Raw genomic sequence first — 21,330 nt, 5'->3', positions numbered from 1 at the left:
TCACAACCTTTGACATCTGTAAAAACTGATCAGTTGGCTGCGGTTATGCGCAATCTCTGTGTGTGAGCCCTTAAGGAGTTTGCAGTCAATGAAATTGTAATCAACCTTCAACTTAGGTAAGCCTCTGTTAATCTCTCAATTATATAAGTAAGTGCTTGTTCAAATATGCAAAGTATGAATGTATCTAAAATATTCATTCTTAATACATTTGCTGTACTCTGTGTGTTCATGTCGTGGCCCAGAATAAGGTTTTCACAGTTGATTGTCCCAAATTAAAAATCTGGAAAATTAGGTCGAAGGGTCTGGGAACGCAGGTCCCCAATGAAGATAAAGGGCAGTGCCACCCCCCCCCCCCCCTCGAGCCCTCAATTTCTGGTGAATACTATGGGAGATATTATAAATCAGACCACCCGTAACACTGAATGTGTTTTTGTTATTCTATGTTTCTTTATTAAGGACGTCAAATATAAATTAAATCTGCGAAAAATGCTGTATATGAAAAGGACAATCAGAAAGATGTATGTGTTTTGAACATGAAATAAAATGTGCATATGATTTGGCTGTCAAGAAATGAAAAACATTTACCTAGCAAATACATAATCAATATATCATTTGCTTTACAACATGCTATTGAACTGCTTTACTTTGCTAATCCATCGCTAAGAATATTTCATGATGGCGGACATGTGCAAAGTTTCATTGACTGGTACGATTTTCAGAAAGAAGCGACAATTTTTCGTCAGTTACGGTTCATGTTTAGCCATCTGCTAGCCAATCAGAAATAAATACAATACCAGGAAAAATTGGTACCAAGCGCAAATTTCCAGAAAGACAATGAAGCTTTATCGAATAAGTTCATGTCATGCTCAATTGATCGCCCTTTCAAACGAATCCCCCCCCCCCCCCCACCCCCGTCTATGTATGACCTGTATGGATGGATATACAGACATGTCCAACAGATCTATTGCAGGATTTTGTCATGTAATAGATATCAGATACATGTTTCAAAATAAACAAACAGCTATGACAATCTTGATTATTAGTTTTCACTTGCTAACAATGTTGTTACTTACCAAACATAACGTTATATTTGCTACTTTGCTTATTGTTTTACAACATATTAGCTTAACTCATTAAGTATACAAACAACTTTCATTAAATCATATCACATTAACTCTGAAATGAGTCAACAAGGTAAATATGTCCATAAAGAATTATTCCAAGCAGTTCACAGATCACATGTTCATGTTCATCTTGTGCACAGAGTGCTTTCCCTGATGGGGGTACCATCACATGATGAGACAACTAACACCATCATTATCATACAGGCACACAGTAATGCTGACCACATGTTTGGCTGATTTAATGACTTCACAGCAGCCATCATCACTTTATAACCTAATTACTTACCTGCTACAGCTGCCTACTGTGCAGCTGAAATAATCCTTCCCAAGTAATTTAAGCTATATTTTAAACAATATTTGTATACCAGGTATACTAATTTAATACCTTCAAAGCACTGCAAAATCCAGCCTAATGCAGAACACACACAATTAAGATACTAAACAGCAACTTGGGAAATGAATATTCCTTTTCTTTCCAGCGAAATCAAAATACTAATACGAAAGTTTTCCCAAAGTAAAACCACAACGACTTGTAAGTTGTTCTTTTCCTAGCCTATTCTCCCCTTAGAGCTCTGTGCTGCAAAGAAGGCACCAATTGCAGGCAGCCACGTTGGACTGGTTTTTCTACCTTAGAATCATTGCACAGAATTCACCAGAACCAGTTGGATTTCTGTTTGCCCTCTTCAAATTAATTTCCATTAACACTTTGCCATCTAGTTCGTTTACATGTGAAATTAGATTTATTGTTTTTACTTCTGAGGGCATTATAAGACGTCTTATATCACTTTTGAAAAAGATTTGTATAAATGCGTAGCCATGAAAAGGTAATTTGATGTCATAATTATATAGATTTTACATCAGTAAAATTGAACATTACAGATTTATTGGGGAAATGTAATTGTGCTGGATAACTAAATGGCATGCAAACTTTTAACTCATATACATGCATCAATTACAGAAAAGAGAATCAAAATCCATCATATTTCAATAAATGGAAAATTGACATTAAATTCTTGAGCATGATATTTATGAACTTTTATTTAATAGATGACGTTTCATAAAGATTTATTGAGGAGTGTGCATTAATTGGTATTCAAATATCCAGTACATTTAATTTCCATATTATAAGAGAGCCATGATGGCCATTTAGTGCTACCCATAGTCTATGGGAAAACAATTACCCAAACTTGATCTGGTAACTTATTTTTAGAAAAAAAACATAACCCAGATTCAAACCTTGCCTTCAATTGTCAAGAAAAACATTCTGAACCAATATGTCCAAGATTAAAACGCTTTGACTAAATTTCATCTATGATTTGACCTAGTGACCAAGTTTTTGGACACACAAGATTCCAGATTAAAACTAGACCTCTATATTTTTAAGGTAAACATTCAAGTTATGATATGAGTAACAAGGAATATCTTTAAAAAGATATTCAGTGTTTATTCTGATTTTGAAAATAAAAGTTGAACATTTACATTTTGAGATAATTATAAGCAGAGTTTTATGTTTGCCTACCATAAGTTACCACGTATAACGCACAGTGTTTTACCGCTAAATGTCAAATTAAAAAGCTTGTGTGCCTTATACGTTGATACAAAGCTATTCTGGCTGCTAAACTGCGAAAAATTTGTTATGTAATCGTAAATAATCAAAATGGCCACCTTTTTTTTCCAGAAAACTACCACTCTATAATCTTACAGACTGAGGGGCCTTTGTTAAAACAACAATAAGTCAGTACCGGTTGATATGGACGGGTTAGAAAAAGTTTTGGTCAAAAATAAATTTGTTTGAATAAAATTGCAGACATTTCTTAGTTTGTGTTTTTAAACTTTGCATTGATTTGGCAAGGTTTCATATAATTTTTTCACAATATAAAAATGTTTGTGACTCATTTTTTTATTCATGTTTGTTGCTTCACAGGAAAAAGGCCATCTACGTCAGATTTTACTGTTCTTCAAGGTGATCTGGGAACTAAGATGTATTGTGTGAATGATCATGGCGTGAACATAGCCGTTACATTCTTACATCATGCTATACCTACAATGCCACCAAGACGTCACATTGCTGATGGCCAATGTATATATACATGAAGAGTAGGCATGACAGTTGCCCCAAAGTTTCATACTAGAAGTATCTGTAGCAAAACAAACTACAACTAAGTACAGTTGTATATATGTCCTGACTGTACTAGAAGGATGGAATTGCTAATACAGTTGTAGAAATATGCTTGATAAAGTAATAATTGATGTAGGACTATCCTATGTTTATATGTATTTTGTTCAAACAGGATTGATGCCTCATGGCAATCAAGATCATCAAAGATACTGCAAGTACCATACAGATACTGCAAGTACCATACAGATACTGCAAGTACAATACAGATACTGCAAGTACCATACAGATACTGCAAGTACCATACAGATACTACAAGTTCCATACAGATACTGCAAGTACCATACAGATACTGCAAGTACCATACAGATACTGCAAGTACCATACAGATACTGCAAGTACCATACAGATACTGCAAGTACCATACAGATACTGCAAGTACCATACAGATACTGCAAGTACCATACAGATACTGCAAGTACCATACAGATACTGCAAGTACCATACAGATACTGCAAGTACCATACAGATACTGCAAGTACCATACAGATACTGCAAGTACCATACAGATACTGCAAGTACCATACAGATACTGCAAGTACCATACAGATACTGCAAGTACCATACAGATACTGCAAGTACCATACAGATACTGCAAGTACCATACAGATGCCTACATTGGAAAGTTCACATTTTACCAAACTGATTCCATAAATTGTAGACAATCAAAGCAAAGGCGCTGACAGTGTGAATTGGCCTTAAAAATATAAACAAGAAATATCTTTTTTTTAAAGATATTGCAGGTATATAATTATCCTGACTTTGAAATAAAGGCAGACAATTTACTTTTCTTAAGTTATTATATTAAAAACAAAGGTTTAAGTATTGTATAAAGGTAGCATCATCCGCGCATGACATGTTTGTCGTGAAGTGCACGTATATTAAAGCACAAAATAGTGTACGTAGATACAAATTTACAACGTTTCTTCCTCATCGTAATGTTTGATATTTCACAGTTTTCTTTCCACATATTAAAATAACACTGCAAGATCCCCGTCATGCAAAAATTAGTCTTTTGGCAAATGCAGCCAGCTTAGCTCAAGCCAATCCTGCACACTTGTGCAGTCTGATCAGGATCTACAGTTTCAGCTTTAAAAAGCACACAAGGTTTCATGGTATCTCCTAAGTATGTTCCTTAGTAAGGACAAGACTGCACGGATGTGCAGGCTGGACTGGAGCTACGTTGGCAGGATATTGCATACGTTCCATTTTCGCATGATGCAGGTCTTAAATAATATCATTGCATCTTGTAAATGGAACATCAAACCAACATACTTTCTGATAGCAAATTGAAGTCTCACTGTGTTATTTATAGCAAACTGTAAAATGTCAGAAGCCAAGTCTGGCTTGCAGGAAAGATTTTTAGACAGACTGACTGTGTATGGCATGCATGTGTGGCTAGATAATTAAACGATTTCCCTTCTATAATGGACATTATACTAGTTCTTTAGTTTTGTCTCAAAGTGCAAGACAAATTGTATTTACCAATCGGTTTTTATTCATTTATTTAGCTAAAATTCATGTTATCTTGAAAGCAGCAACACTGTGTTATCAACATAAGGCCAAAAAATTTTATTAAAATGATTTTCTGATTTTTTGTCTAAAAGTGTCGGGCAGGCGAACGGAAAAAAACAACAACAAGAGGGACAAGATGGCCCTTGTTCGCTCACCTGAGAGGATTCGGTCCATTCAATCTCTACCAAATGTCAAACTTGACCTAGATATTGTCCAGACAAACATCCTGGTCTAGTTTCATCATTATTTCATCTGCGAGTCATGATCAATATACCTATGAAGTTTCATGATCCTAGGCGTAAGCATTCTTGAGTTATCATCCAGAAACCATTTTTCTAAGTTGAGTCACCGTGACCTTGACAGCCATTGTGTGATTACGTTATTTGGCACTGTGACCTTGACCTTTGACCTAGTGACCTGATAATCAATAGGGGTCATCTGCGAGTCATGATCAATATACCAATGAAGTTTCATGAACCAAGGCATAAGCGTTCTTGAGTTATCATCCAGAAACCATTTTACTATTTCAGGTCAACGTGACCTTGACCTTTGACCTAGTGACCTGAAAATCAATAGGAGTCATCTGCGAGTCATGATCATTGTACCTATGAAGTTTCATGATCCTAGGCATAAGCGTTCTTAAGTTATCATCCAGAAACCATTTTACTATTTCAGGTCACCCCGACCTTGACCTTTGACCTAGTGACCTGAAAATCAATAGGGGTCATCTTCGAGTCATGATCAATGTACCTATGAAGTTTCATGATCCTAGGCATAAGCGTTCTTGAGTTATCATCTGGAAACCATTTTACTATTTCCGGTCACCCTGACCTTGACCTTTGACCTAGTGACCTGAAAATCAATAGGAGTCATCTACGAGTCATGATCAATGTACCTATGCAGTTTCATGATCCTAGGCCTTAGCGTTCTTGAGATATCATCCGGAAACCATTTTACTATTTTGGGTCATCGTGACCTTGACCTTTGACCTAGTGACCTGAAAATCAATAGGGGTCATCTACGAGTTATGATCAATGTACCTATGAAGTTTCATGATCCTAGGCCTAAGCGTTCTTGAGTTATTATCTGGAAACCATTTTACTATTTCGGGTCATCGTGACCTTGACCTTTGACCTAGTGACCTGAAAATCAATAGGGGTTATCTGCGAGTCATGATCAATGTAGCTATAAAGTTTCATGATCCTAGGCATAAGCGTTCTTGAGTTATCATCTGGAAACCATTTTACTATTTCCGGTCACCCTGACCTTGACCTTTGACCTAGTGACCTGAAAATCAATTGGGGTCATCTGTGAGTCATGATCAATGTATCTATGAAGTTTCATGATCCTAGGCATAAGTGTTCTTGAGTTATCATCGGGAAACCATTTTACTATTTCGGGTCATCGTGACCTTAACCTTTGACCTAGTGACCTTAAAATCAATAGGAGTCATCTGCGAGTCATGATCAATGTAGCTATGAAGTTTCATGATCCTAGGCATAAGCGCTCTTGAGTTATCATCCGGAAACCATCTGGTGGACGGACCGACATGAGCAAAACAATATACCCCCTCTTCTTCGAAAGGGGGGGGGGGGCATAATGAGAAAACTGCCCCCCTTAGGAAAAATGCTCCGCCCCCGTGGTGGTCATGTTTTTCAACCAACCGGCATCATTTTTGAACTCATCCCAGATATTATTGGGATGAATCTTCTGACCAAATTTCATGAAGATTAGACAATAAATGTGGCCTCTAGAGTGTTAACAAGGTTTTACTAAAGCCATATATAGCCATATAAGAAAAATTCCCCGCCCCTGGTGGCCATGTTTTTAAAGCAACAAAAACATTTTTGAACTCATCCAAGATATCATTGGGACAAATCTTCAGACCAAGTTTCATGATGATCGGAAAATAAATGTGACCTCTAGAGTGTTAACAAGGTCATACATTTCAATATAATTTAAAATAAAACTTAGGAAGAACATGTGTCGAAAAATGTGAAATAAGCGAGATATTTAATTCTGAAATCTAAAATTTCTGTACAGTCAAATTCGCTAGAATGTATATCATGCCTGTACAATGTGAATCTTAATTTAGTTTAATGGTTGTTTTTAAATTCCTGCAGCGATGTCTATTCATTTGACACACGAACACTAACTCCGATCCTAATAAAAAGACGAATTCTTCTGTTATTGTAGGAAAATATGTACGAAATATCTTCGTCACCATCAGCTCGGGGCGCTAATTTGTCTTTGCTGCATTTTATGAAATTCGTCTTCAATATCTTACCTATTTTGTGTTATTGTAACATGTATTTATCAATATATTACAATTTAACACATATTAAAATCGTATAGTCTCGCTTTAATTGTTTGACAAAAGAATGCCATATTGAACAGAATCATCAAACAATAAAAAACATATTCAAAAGTTTGCTATCTTCCAGAATGTAAAACTATCATTTATAATTAATTCCACTTAATCTTCTTGTGCTTAAAACAAATATTTTAGAAGGGAGACAACTCTGTCAATTCAACATAATTTTTCATTTGCAGTTACTTCCCTTGACATGATAAACTATATAGTGTAGGGCTCCCATGGGTCAAAAATTGTCTTCGGGTCGGGTCGGCGAGTCAAAATTTGAAAGTATGGGTAATTTCGGGTCGGGTCGGGTATTTTTTTTTTTTTTTTTTTTGTAAACTACAATAAAACATTTATTTTCTTTAAGGCTAAACACATCAGATACATGTTATCAAATAACCGTTGTGAAATAAGACTAAATTACTTCACAAAAAAGTATTCTTTATGCAGAATTACCGCATTCTTTATAGTAATACATAAATTCATTATAATTTTAAGCTTGATAAAACCTCAATTATGGGATATATAAAGACAATGTTTAGCAAAATAAATTGTATATGAGTTGAAATAACTCTTTCAATAAAAAAACACTGCTATGATGTGCTTTCTCTATAAGAATGAAGGTGTATCTATTAGAATCAAAATGACTAGAGATCATGGGAATAGAGGTCTATCTTATTTCGATATTTGGTATTATTTTCTTTAAATTAAGCACACAAAATAAAAAGGCTAAATATAGACTGGTTAAAAACAAATCCTTCATAACTTTGTTACACTAATTGTGAAAAAATGTAACTTGATGTATCAAACTGTAAACAAGATCTTATCTCACCATATCAACCTTATTAAGACGTATATAAGATGAAAGATGACTAGAAAACTGGGGAAAGTGAATACTTTCTTAATTTAAATTATAACAAAACTTCAGTGTAAACAATTCTATACTAGTCAAATCCCTAAGTTCTTTTTCAAAAAGAGCAACATATCAACATTTTCATGCAGGATCTTTGCACACACACAATGTAACCAGCTGTGGAGAACACATGCTCACTGGCAACTGAAGTTGCTTGAGTAATTAAATACTTCTTGGCGATGTGTGCTAATTGTGGGTATTTCTTCTTGTTGGAATTCCACCATTGAAGTGGATTTTTGTCCAATTTGATACTTGGTTCAGCATGGTAACCATTCAGTTCAGTTGATACTTTATCAGAATCAGGAACACTAAAACAACGCTCATAACGGCCATTTTCGAACTCGTCCAAGAAATCAATAAAACCAATTTTTTGACCAACTTTCATGATGATTGGGCAAAAATTGTGACTTCTAGAGTGTTTACAAGGTTTCTCTATAGCCAAATAAGGAAAACTGCCCCGCCCACTGGCGGCCATGTTTTTCAACACACAGAAACCACTTTTGAACTCAATCAAGATATCATTAAGAAAAACATTTTGACAAAGTAACATGAAGATTGAACATAAAATGTGACTTCTACAATGTTTACAGGGTTTTTCTTTTTTTTTGACCTAGTGACCTAGTTTTTGACGCGGCACAACCCAGTTTCGAACTCGGCCGAGATTTTATTGGGGCAAAGCTTTTGACAAAGTTTCATGAAGATGGGACAAGAAATGTGGCCTCTAGATTGTTTACGAGCAGATGTTTACGGACAGACGGACACACGACGGACAAAGACCGGTCAGAAAAGCTCACCTGAGCAATCAGGTGAGCTAAAAAAGATGGGTGACCAAATATGCACTCATTTAAAAAATGTTATGGTATAAAGTTCTTTTTACTAAGCAACAACAGTGATTTTTATCAAACATGTTGATGTGCAAAATGATCATAATCAGACTGTAGGTCTTGATGTGCAGTTTTTAAATTAGTTTGAATTTTAAAAATATCTTAACTAGTTCAAAAGTTATGCAATTTTTTCAATTGTCAATAATAAACGTTTTGGTGATTTTTTGCTTAGCATTTTGGTCATAGTACCTGTGCGTTTTGCGGACTTCGTGCGTGGAACAAAATAAGGTTTTTTTTCTATCATTTGAATTTATTTTTTTGTTTTAATTGTCTCATTTGGTTGAAACTTGCCATCTCTATGGGTTTTTTTTTTCACAAGGAATCCATATGTTGCATTAAAAATACTTTATCTCAACAAACAACAAATAAGCTATTGATGTTTAAAAGAAACATATTTAGTTTATTGTCCAGTAAAAATCAATACCACAGACAAATACAAATAGCACAATAAAACGCTTTTCAGGGGTTTCACTGGCCCCAAAAAAGTTGTCGCCACTTTATCGCGGTGTGAAAACCGCCCGTAATTCAAACTTAATCAATAAGGACAATCATTTAAGGAACCTTGCTACATTAATGAATAATGGCATTTACTATATTTTTATTACTCTGAGAAGTATGTTAATACATAAATAACAATAAGTACCTTCATAAGTCTTAATATTAAAAGCTTTATTTTTATATAAATAACATTTTTTCCACTTGATAAACCAGATAACCAACATAATATAACGTTAATAATAATGTAACAGTATGCTGCATAAATGTTTCAGAATTATTTATTAAAACCTAGAATCACACAAATATATATCATCTGAAAGGAAAAATAAATCGAACATCAGAAAATAAAGTATCTCAATTCAAATTGTTAAAGAGTTTATACATTTGGTCATTTGTACATGATATACTTCTGTTTATTATCAAATTTCACAAATTCTAAAAACAACACCTTTTGTTAAAAGGTTTTCTGTTAGTTAATTGTGGTTGTTGATTTCCAGGTTCAATTAAATGAATATTTTTTTCACATCTATTTCTCGACAGAAAAGCCCAGGATAATTGCCACCATCTATTCTTGTTGTCTGAAATAACACAAAACATATTTGTACAAACTATATACAACAAATCAACACATAAATGTCACTATCTTTATATATGTCCGAATTTTAACATATCCAAAATATAGTACATCGAGTGAAGGACCTTCTTTTGATTTCAGAAATAGTTGGTATCTTAATTAAAATATATTGTTCCCAGAACATTTTAATAATGGAACTGTTAAACAAAAATGCATGTTGAAACAAGTATACATGTGTTTTTGTCATGGTATTGATTAAAGAAATAGCGTCCCTAATAATCGTTATAATTATTGATCTTCGTGACAGTTTATCCCAGGATAACATAATTGATAGTTCAATGTCATAAAGGAGCTGATAATTCGATAATAACCCCCATAAACTTGACTATTTTATTTGGACATTCATGGTTTGAAATAGTTTTAAAAACTGTTGATTTTGCGATTTTTTAACTTTTGGTACGAACCAGTTCAAAACAAAACCGAAGTTTCGTACCCATTGAAAATAACGAAAAAACACATATTATATGCACAAATTTGTCACGTAAAATATGGAATGTTTAAAGTTGATATGCATAAATGGGTTTCGCATTGCGAGCACCTGTTAAATTAAAATCGTTCTTTTCTTATTGCTTTCATAATAATTTTTAGTCATTTTAATACTATCAATTTTATAAAATTGTAAAGAAATAATAAAATATTTACTTACAAATCGATTCCATTCAGGATTTCATTTGACGGTTGCATAATTATTGGGAAATTAGCAGACTTTGCTGATGAAAGCGTTGTAGCGTTCTTCAACTTCTTGCACAAACAATGATGGCGTAGCTGTTGGTAAATTCCAGCACATGTACACTATGAAGGAGGTTCACATATTAATGTGGGTAATTAAAACTGGGTTTATAATGATGATTTATAACTCATTTGAACTTTTTCTAAAACCCGGCAAGCGTTTTGTGTTTAAAAGCCAGCTTTTGGCATCCGAAAAAAAAAAGATTATTATGTTATTTTTTATTTTTGTTTCTTAAAAAATTGGAGTCGGCAGGTCCGAAAATCATTTTATACAAAAATTCTGGCTTAAGGCGTGTATTATTAGTACATTTTGTCTTCCCCTGACGATTTACTGATCCAGCACTGACCCTTAAAGTCTTGGGGATGGAATTTACCAGTATAATTGTGAGATTGTTACATACTCTACTACAAAGATGGGGTGATGTTGGCAATGTTCCAGGGGATTATGCTCAAATCAGCAAATGGAATGAAGTGTATTTATTTGGGTCTGCTGGCCTGATTTAAAGGTCATTTCAGGCGAAAAGCTGGGTTGAACAGCTATGCAAAAAAGAATATTGTATCAGAAATTCTTTACAAGTTTCATATTATTACACCACAAAACTGCTTCTTCAGCTCAGAAGCAATTGAACTGTATTTGTACTAGTCATTTAAATGTTGTGCCATGTTGTATATCAGGCAATACAACTGCTCTACCACCCAGGCAGTCTCCAACATGTTCATGCCTACATTTGAATAACACAGTGAATCTAATCATAATGTAATTCTTAAGTCTCAAACTTGGAAACTTTGTTGAACATGGATCTTCTGGAAAAGCTCAGTATAAGTAGAACTTAACATCATCCCTTTCAGGACCATTAGAATCTGTTACCACAGAGCTCTTTATCTACCTGTAAACATAGTTCATATTTTGAAATGGCTCATGAAGCAGTAATTTTGGAGTCAAGTGGTGCTCTGTCAGGTAAGACTAAAATAGTCTCCCTATGATAATCTCACACTCCATTATCTGCCATTTCCGCTCCACTAACTTCCACATATTTCAGAAACCAAAATATCTGGGATAGGTTCTCTGAAATATTTTTTCAGGTTATTAGTAATATATTATCTACAGTTAAAGCAGTTAAATTGGACTTTAAAATGTATATGCTGTTTATCACAAAAAGTTGTGGGTCCATAATTAACAAATCATAAAATAAATAGCAATCATGTTTAACTATACTAAGGAGCAGTGAAATATTTTAAGACTTAGTCCACAAATAAAATGCTGTGTAGTCAAGCAATTTTTACTACTTTGAAACAACTTATAAAATTGCCACTTATGATATAATCTTTTTCGACCAAAGAACACGAAAAAAACCACACCATGAAAAGAAACAACAGGATAATCAAGAAACATGGCAACGCCACAAAACCAGGCTTTTAAAGATAAGCTATTTGGGGTGCTGGATCATGTAACTTTGAGGGGTTCACAATTGAAAGTCATTGGTTGTCAGAGTCTCCTTTGGGCTTTAAAAACTTGCAGCCACTTATTTTTGCCAAATTCAAAAAGTTGTTGCCACACTTAGGCTATATCAGGGCAATGAAGATCATATTATTATAAAACATTTGAGCACTTTACAGTGTGATTAATACATTCAGTTAATCATTTCATGTTCTTTGGTCGAAAAATAACTTGTAACAACACCTCAAAATCATCGCAATTATCACCATTAAATGCCATCGCAATTATCACCATTAAATTCCATCGCAATTATCACCATTAAATGCCATCGCAATTATCACCATTAAATGCCATCGCAATTATCACCATTTAATGCCACTTTGCAACAGTCAGCATTCTCTCAAAATCATCGCAATTATCACCATTAAATGCCACTTTGCAACAGTCAGCATTCTCCATTGATTTTTGCAGTATCACTTACATCACAAAAATCTATTGCATGACGAAATTAAATTAAATGTGGTGCTTTCCTTCAAATAACTTTTGAAAACAATTTTTCTTAAGAATTTTAACTAGTGCAAACCAAAGCAGGGGTGTGATTGAGGTTAAGTCTGAGGGGAGGAAAATTCTGTAGACTAATTTTGACTATGCAAATTACATGAATAACTCAATGGCAAACCTTAAAACAGACTTTTATATAAACATCATCTTAAACTTATTAACAAGATTTATTTATGAAAACCTTTTTAAATTCAAATTTAACATATTTATGCAAATCACCAATATTAATTGTGATCAAAATCCATGTGTGTTCTGATCCCTGTGAATGATGACAGCAATCTTTCAGTTAAGCAACAAGATCATTCCTGGCACACCAAGGGAACATACAACAGAACATTTCTAATATACCAAGGGGTGAAACAACAGGATCAATAGAACAAACAGAACATTTCTAATATACCAAGGGTTGAAACAACAGGATCAATAGAACAACAAGAGCATTCCTGAATGTCATGGGTTGAAACAACAGGATCAATAGAACAACAAGAACATCCATTAATACCATGGGTTGAAACAACAGGATCAATAGAACAAACAGAACATCCCTGAATACCATGGGTTGAAACAACAGGATCAATAGAACAACAAGAACATCCATGAATACCATGGGTTGAAACAACAGGATCAATAAAACAACAAGAACATTCCTGAATACCATGGGTTGAAACAACAGCATCAATAGAACAACAAGAACATACCTGAATACCATGGGTTGAAACAACAGGATCAAAAGAACAACAAGAACATTCCTGAATACAATGGGTTGAAACAACAGGTTCAATAGAGCAAACAGAACATAACTGAATACCATGGGTTGAAACAACAGGATCAATAGAGCAAACAGAACATCCCTGAATACCATGGGTTGAAACAACAGGATCAGTTGAACAAACAGAACATCCGTGAATACCATGGGTTGAAACAACAGGATCAATATAGCAAACAGAACATCACTGAATACCATGGGTTGAAACAACAGGGTCAATAGAACAACAAGAACATTCCTGAATACCATGGGTTGAAACAACAGGATCAATAGAACAACAAGAACATTCCTTAATACAATGGATTGAAACAACAGGTTCAATAGAGCAAACAGAACATAACTGAATATCATGGGTTGAAACAACAGGATCAATAGAGCAAACAGAACATCCCTGAATACCATGGGTTGAAACAACAGGATCAATAGAGCAAACAGAACATCCCTGAATACCATGGGCTGAAACAACAGGGTCAATAGAACAACAAGAACATTCCTGAATACCATGGGTTGAAACAACAGGTTCAATAGAGCAAACAGAGCATAACTGAATATCATGGGTTGAAACAACAGGATCAATAGAGCAAACAGAACATCCCTGAATACCATGGGTTGAAAAAAAAGGATCAATGAAAAAATGAACCCAAACATTTCCTGGCATTCTATGAACATACACTGAGAACTGCATTAAGAAACCCTATGGGTTGTATAGCTGAAGATAAGTTGACTTTAAAATAAAATTTATATCCAGTATCAGGTATAAATCAGGACTATATTCTGGGCACTATCAGGCAATCTTGAGCCAAACAGCTGTGGAGCTGATAACACTATCTCTCTGTTACATCCTTATTATGATGTCAGCCCTCTGTCAGAACAAGATTCCACAATTCATGAATGGAAAGATAAATTATGTTAGTTTTGTTATAAAATAATCATGAGTAATAAAAAAACTTGATCCCAATAAGAATATTTTGAAAAGCTCCATTAATATTTAAAAAAATAGCTCTGGTTAGCTGTTCTACAATTTAATAGACAATTAGTTTGAAATCCTCTTATTTCCACGAATTTCTTTGGTCCCAATTTGATTCATTTTTAAATTGAGTAACAAATTTATTGTTTAATTAGACCCCTGTTATATGCAGTTTTCACTATTTTGAACCCATTTTATGAGTCCAATCTACAGACTTCATGCTATTGATTAATTGCTAATTTGAAGTGATACTCTGTGCAATCATCTTTTATTAGATGTACTGTTAATATTAATAGGTTGCATTTGATATGGATTCATCTTGATTTCATTATTCACTACAATCCAAGCATGCCAGGGTACTGGGCAAAGTATTTTGCGAAGTAACAAATGGCTGTGAAAACTAATTAGTATTCATTTTCATAGATTAGCATTAATGAATTCAATTTAAAGGGGCCTTTTCACATTTTGGTAATTGACAAAATTAAAAAACAAGACGGCCTGCAAGGCCCCAAAGTCGCTCACCTGAGATATCAAGATAGTATTGGGACAAATCTTCTGATCAAGTTTCATGAAGATCGGAAAATAAATATGGCCTCTAGAGTGTTAACAAGGTTTTACTATAGCAATATAAGGAAAAATTCCCAGCCCCCTGGCAGCCATGTTTTTCAACTAACCGCCATCATTTTTGAACTCTTCTAAGATATTATCGGGATGAATCTTCTGACCAAGTTTCATGAAAATCGGACAATAAATGTGGCCTCTAGAGTGTTAACAAGATTTTGCTATAGCCATATAAGGAACAAGATACACTACGCGACCCGTGATTGTTGCCTAATTCATGGAGTCAAGGCGAACAGTTTGCTTTTTAAGTGGAAAATCACCGGGATTTCACATGATTCGTCACTCCGCCGTCGCGCGAGAGCAAGATAATCTCTACGCTGATTCCGCTCAATTTTGCGGTGATTTGCTGCAATTCGCCGTGAATATCGGTGACATCAATGATTCGCCAATTGATGCATATAAACCGAACCGTATCGATAACTGTATACATAACACTTTTCTAATGTTCACAATTATCAAATAGTCCAACATAATTGCAACATCACTTACGAAAAAATAATCTTAAACATTTATGTCAGTAAATATGTTTGAAAATTTTATTAACACAACCATATGACCACGCCATTTTTCAGAAGTGTAAAGAGTACAGTGCATAATGTGGAACACAGCTTTCATTGGATGAGCGTATTTAAATTTAGATTGAATGCAATACAATTAAAAAAACAACCTTGTATTGTGTCATACGCCTTTATGTAAAAAAAGTTTTCCTCCTGGAAATTGTGCTATTCATGCATAATTTTATCAAAACATTTTTTCGACACATAAGGCGTTGTAACAAATTAATATACAATTAAAAACAAATATACCATAAGTATAAATGTTCCGTTAAATTCCCAAATGAGAATAATAATTTATAATACGAAACACACTTCCGATGTTTTAATGTTAACATGACGTTAACAAATGCTTCCAATATAGTCATCATGTATATTTACTAACAAAAGAGCGCTAAAATTATGCGGCAATGCACAAGGTCAAGGTATACGAGTGTGCAAGTATTGATTTTTTTACACAAACTGCGTAGCGCAGAGAACATTGAATTCTGTTGATTTCAGTTAAATGTTTCTTTGGTATTTTTAAAACAATTATAGTTTTTTTTGTTTTTTTGTAACAGTTTTAACGCCAACAATTTGATATTTCTTTTATAGTCATTTCAAATCAAACACGCCGTATCCGTATCGTTCCTGATAGAAGTAAAACATAATACATTGACTTGTATAGTTTTTTTGTTGTGAGAGACTATCTGAGTAATCGCAGAATAATATATACAAACTTTTTTTTTGTCAATGCCCTTTGATCCATTCTCGCACTTAATTGGCAGCGCCATCCTGTTGTTTCTGTGATTGTCACATCTTTTCACAGTTTGAACACGTACAAAGAGTGCCAATTAGACACTAGAACAAACACTATCACCCGCTGGACAGTACACAAGAAATAATCAAATGTTGAGGGGTTTTTTTTGTTTTGGGCGTGAAAACCCAGAGGAATGCATGCACATTATACATCATCATCAAATTTATTGAACTCTGCGAACGCTAAGTGCTACGTTGATATACTCGTTTTTTTCAGCAAAACAAACACAATGTTTAATGGCTTTAATATATAGGCAATGTCATGATGTAATAACAACATATTATATAACACGATGTCATAATAACATGTACTTAAAAATAGAACAGTAATGTATTTCCTATTTCCGGCTTATCAAGCATTGAGAATGTATGTACAACGCTGGGAAAGTAATGCGAGTAACACTAGTTATCCGCATTGGAGCCTGAAACAGAAAAGAAATAAGTATAGCATAATTTAGTCCAAATAATTAGTCGTAATCTACCGATTACATTTAACCTTTAAATGAAAGTGTTACTTAAACAATTTTCCATGTCATAAGGCGCGAATATTTTGCTAAACACTGTTAACAAAAGGGCTACACGTTTTAATTCTTAATGAAATGCAAAAATAAGTATTAACATAATTAATAACGTCAATAAACACACACGGTAAGATCAAAGTTTAAATGGAAAACTTAAATCATATTTCTCGTAAAATACCAAATTATTAGTTTTGTCTAAATCAAATACCATGTATAGAGAAACAAGGTTTTTATAACCGACCAATGACGAAACACTATGCAACTTTCAATTTACAAAGTGCTACGCTACATGTATATGGCAACAATATGGAATTTGAAAAGTGGTAGTGTATTCGGGCCTGGAATATAATTGATTGTAAGTTTTAATAAACATTCTGCTAATGCAATTAGTTAAATAATGTTTACATGTTATGTTCAATAATTATTGCATGATCATTCTTCGCTGTTATATTTATTTGGAGCCGTTAAAGCTTCCGACATTACTTCATCAAGTTCATGTCGGAACGGGAGTATTTGAGCTAATACGCCCATTGTATACAACAACAACAAAAGCTTTATTATTGCAATGTATAAGGTAAGTGTATACATATCTGTTACATGTACATGTAATGTAGTGTAACCCTCAAAGAAAATCGCTTAAAAAGGTGAACCACAGCGGTTCGTGGTGATTTGCTGTGATTCGCGCTGATTGCGTCACAGCGAGATACATCGCGCGACGGTCACCGTGGAGTCGCCGAGACATCACCCAAATTTTCTTGTCGCTCGGAATCACCGCGATTTGTCACGTTGCATCAATTGCGGTGATGCGAGAATTGCGGCAAAAATAACAGGTTGCGTAGTGTATGTGTGCGTCAGAAACGAAATGCCCCCTACTGCGCCGCTTTGAAAAAAAATTTACATTTATCATTTGGCAGGTATAGAAATCATCTCCCTTTAAAGCTTATTACTTCCATTGGATTTTGTCCAATCCAACAGGGGGGGACAGTCAAAAATGACCGAGTCAGCATACATGCCAGAATTTGTTAGGTCCAAAGCGGGACATTCCATAAAAATTGTCGGGACATTTGACCAAAAAGCAGGACACCTAAAACGATCTATCATTCCACCTTTACTGTAGTCAGTATAGTACTAACAAAAACTCTTGATACTTTTAGTCAAGACCTAAAACATCTGATATGAGGCATGAAATCTAAAACATAACAATAACAGTTTTATTAAAAAAGACAATAGCAAACAACGAAGATAATATTCATCTTTTTAGAGTACAAAATCTGGAACATTACGACAACAATACTCATTATATTACTTTCAATGGCAAACATTAACGAAGGGGAGGCTATCCAGTACACTGAAAGTACGGGTTACAGTAAACTATCTAAGACAAGATGGGTTCCACTTTTACTGTTTGTTGCGATGTTTTTTTAAGAATGTATCCATGCGCAGTTTGTTACTTGTCAATTGTCGCGGCTTAATTGGAGTAAGGTCAAACTGTCATGCATAGCACCTCGTTGTTTTTAGCTTAATTGGAGTAGGTTCAAACTGTCATGCATAGCACCTCGTTGTTTTTATGACAATTACACTAGACAGGATGGGTATCACTTTTTGAACTGTTTGTTGCGATTTTGGTATATTGCACATTCGGATTATCCCGCTATTTTGGAACTAAACATTGAATGTAAAACACTCATTAATGACGTAGAGTTAATTTTACAAAACAATTACCGTTTCAAACAAAGACAAGACCAAAAACACATTTATTTCATTATAATACAACTATCGATAGCAATAAGCGACCACTATCTTGAATACCACCATGGTGTGAATGCCTGATAAAATCAATAATTAGCAGATAAATCGCTGATAAGGTGTCATAAACAACACTAATACACACCAGATTTAGAATCGGGTTGTTAATTGGGGGCAATAAAGGGATTAGCGGTGGTAAGTGTTAGCGAAACAGAGCTTGAATAGCGAATTTTATTGGGAACCTATAGACCTTACATCGTTTTTTACGAATGTCGAGACAAATCGTCTCATATCGGGACGTCGGGACATAGCGCCCAAAAGCGGGACTGTCCCGCCGAGATCGGGACGTCTGGCATGTATGCGAGTCAGATATCACAGACAACCAGGGCCTATGGTTTATCACAGAGATCATAGCCAGAGTTCATCATGTATCTATGGACATAAGTCCACAAGTATGTAATGAACCCTACCATTCACAAATTAGTACAGGAAAGAAATGATAATTATATCATTAAAAAAAAACGTTGACAAATCAATCAGTTGAGTTATAAATAATCAAAATAAAAAATCTGTATAGTACCTGTGAAAAGAACTTAAATTCTTGGTAAGGACATATATAATCTGAGATTTATAATTATATAAATTACTTCCCTTGAAAATAATTGTCTCTAACAAATCTCTATTTTTAGTAGCAAATAATTAAAAGCCACTACCTTGACTGTAGATTCACCACTCAAAATGTGCAGCTCCATGAGATACACATGCATGCCAAATATCAAGTTGCTATGTTCAATATTGAACAATTATCTCCCTTTAAAGCTTATTACTTCCCTTGGATTTGTTTTTTTGACCTTAGACCTTGAAAGATGACCTTGACCTTTTACCACGATGTGTTTGTCAGAAACACAAAAAAATATAATTTGGCAGGTCAGATAATTATGTTCATTTAAAGCTTTCCACTTCCCGTGGATTTGTTTTTTCGACCCCCAGACCTAGTTTTTGACCCGGCATAACCCATATTCGAACTTGACCTAGATATTGTCTAGATACAACTTCTGACTAAGTTTTGTAAAGATCGGATGAAAACTATTTGAATTAGAGAGTGGACACGAAAAGTGTGACAGACTGACAGACAGACTTACAGACAGAAGGACAGTGCAAAAACTATATACCCCCTTTTCTTCGAAAGGGGGCATAAAAATGCCCCACCCCTTGGAAGTCATGTTTTTCAAGCAAACATAATTATTATTAATTAATTAATTAAATATCATTGAGGCCAATCTTCTGACCAAATTTCATGAAGATTGGACAATAAATGTGGCCTCTAGAGTGTTAACAAGGTTTTACTAAAGCCATATATAGCCATATAAGGAAAATGCCCCGCCCCTGGTGGCCATGTTTTTCAGCAAACCAGAACCATTTTCAAACTCCTCCAAGATATCATTGGGACAAATCTTCTGTCCAAGTTTCATGAAGATTGGACAATAAATGTGGCCTCTAGCGTGTTAACAAGGTTTTACAATAGCCATATAAGGAAAAATGTCCCGCCCCTGGTGGCAATGTTTTTCAACCAACCAGAACCATTTTCCAACTTGTCCAAGATATCAATGGGACAAATCATCTGACGGAGATTCATGAAGACCAGACAATAAATATGACCACTAGTGTGTAAACAAGGCAAATGTTTACACCCCACAACGCACAATGTACAAAGGCAATCACATTGTGAGCTAAAAATCAGCTCATTATCTGAAAGCCTTGCGTAAAAAACCCTCTGGACAACAGTTACTATATGGATCACTTTTTTTAAGTCCAAGGCCCATTACTAAGCCAAAAATCAACAGACCAGAAGAAATTTCACACTTCATCTGTAAGTTATGTAGGTAGACTCACATGCCAAAAATCAACAGACCAGAAGGAATTTCACACTTCATCTGTTAGTTATGTAGGTAGACTCACATGCCAACAATCAACAGACCAGAAGGCATTTCACACTTCATCTGTAAGTTATGTAGGTAGACTCACATGCCAAAAATCAGCTCAATCAATATCAGGAAGGGTTGCTTAAAAACTCCAGAAAATGGTTATAATATAGAAAATTTCTAAGTCCATGGTCCATAACTTCCTAAAATACTCCCATTCAGACATGAACTTGATGAAGCAATGTCGGAAGCTTTAACGGCTCCAAATTAGTATAACAGCGCAGAAAGATCAAGCAATAATTATTGAACATGTAAACATTATTTAACTAATTGCATTAGAAGAATGTTTATTAAAACTTACAAGCAATTATATTCCAGGCCCAAATACACTACCACTGTTCCAATTCCATATTGTTGCCATATACATCTAGCACTGTGTAAATTGAAAGTTGCGTAGTGTTTCGTCATTGGTCGGTTATAAATACCTTGATTCTCTATACATGGTATTTGATTTAGACGAAACTAATAATTTGGTAATTTACGAGAAATATGATATAAGTTTTCCATTTAAACTTTGATCTTACCGTGTGTGTTTATTGACGTT

The 21,330-nt window shown here is 34.6% G+C and overlaps 1 protein-coding gene across 16 annotated transcripts in view; it reads right to left on the bottom strand.

Moving 5' to 3' along the window:
- The window catches only part of LOC127847484 (sorbin and SH3 domain-containing protein 1-like), a 379,963-nt gene that overhangs the window by 289,273 nt on the left and 69,360 nt on the right, over positions 1-21,330 (bottom strand). Inside the window, exon 1 of one of the 16 annotated variants that reach the window (XM_052379438.1) lies at positions 1,510-1,693. The exons of the other annotated variants lie outside the window; for them this stretch is intronic. The gene's annotated coding sequence lies outside the window, so the exon portion shown is untranslated. Of the gene's footprint in view, positions 1-1,509; positions 1,694-21,330 lie in introns of those variants that run through there. 16 annotated transcript variants of the gene reach the window in all.

This window comes from Dreissena polymorpha, chromosome 10 (assembly GCF_020536995.1).
Source record: "Dreissena polymorpha isolate Duluth1 chromosome 10, UMN_Dpol_1.0, whole genome shotgun sequence".
NCBI classification, from domain to species: Eukaryota; Metazoa; Mollusca; class Bivalvia; order Myida; family Dreissenidae; genus Dreissena; species Dreissena polymorpha.
The sequence above is the reverse complement of the archived record's forward strand: the minus strand, read 5'-3'. Positions and strand labels throughout refer to the sequence as shown.